The sequence below is a fragment of the Corvus brachyrhynchos genome, unplaced genomic scaffold (genome assembly GCF_000691975.1).
Source record: "Corvus brachyrhynchos isolate BGI_N302 unplaced genomic scaffold, ASM69197v1 scaffold525, whole genome shotgun sequence".
Taxonomy (NCBI): Eukaryota; Metazoa; Chordata; class Aves; order Passeriformes; family Corvidae; genus Corvus; species Corvus brachyrhynchos.
Window position 1 is genome coordinate 1,267,311 of NW_008238341.1, and position 496 is coordinate 1,267,806.

Sequence of the window (496 nt, forward strand, 5' to 3'; positions counted from 1 at the left end):
GGCGCCCCCCTCGGCACTCCCTTCCTCTCTTCCACCACGCTAGCGTTCGGCGCTGCCACCGCAGGTTCCGGGTTTGCCAGTGCTCCTGGCTCCTGTGCAGCGGTCGTGCCAGGCGTTCAGTGCCGCTCCAAAACTGCTGCTGTTTCTCGCTCCCTGGCCGCGTTTGGCACTGCTGCCCCCGGCCACTGCTCTTCTGCCACAGCTGCACCTGCACGGCACTGCACGGCAGGGGGCCTCTGGCATCTGCAGCAGCTGCTTTTGCAAGCTGAGCAGTTCCTCCAGCTGCCGGGATATGTTCGATAACTCTGTCAGCAAAGGCAGGTGCTGTATTAAAAGGTCGATGGCTTGGTTCTGCCACTGCGCAGAATAGTCCAGCGCCAAGGAGGGCAGCGGACCACATCCAGGCAGTCTTGGTGCAGTCACGCCTGGCGCTACGCCGGCTACAAAGGGACATCCGGCTGGTTTTTGCTCCGCTGGTGCATATGCAAACGGGCTA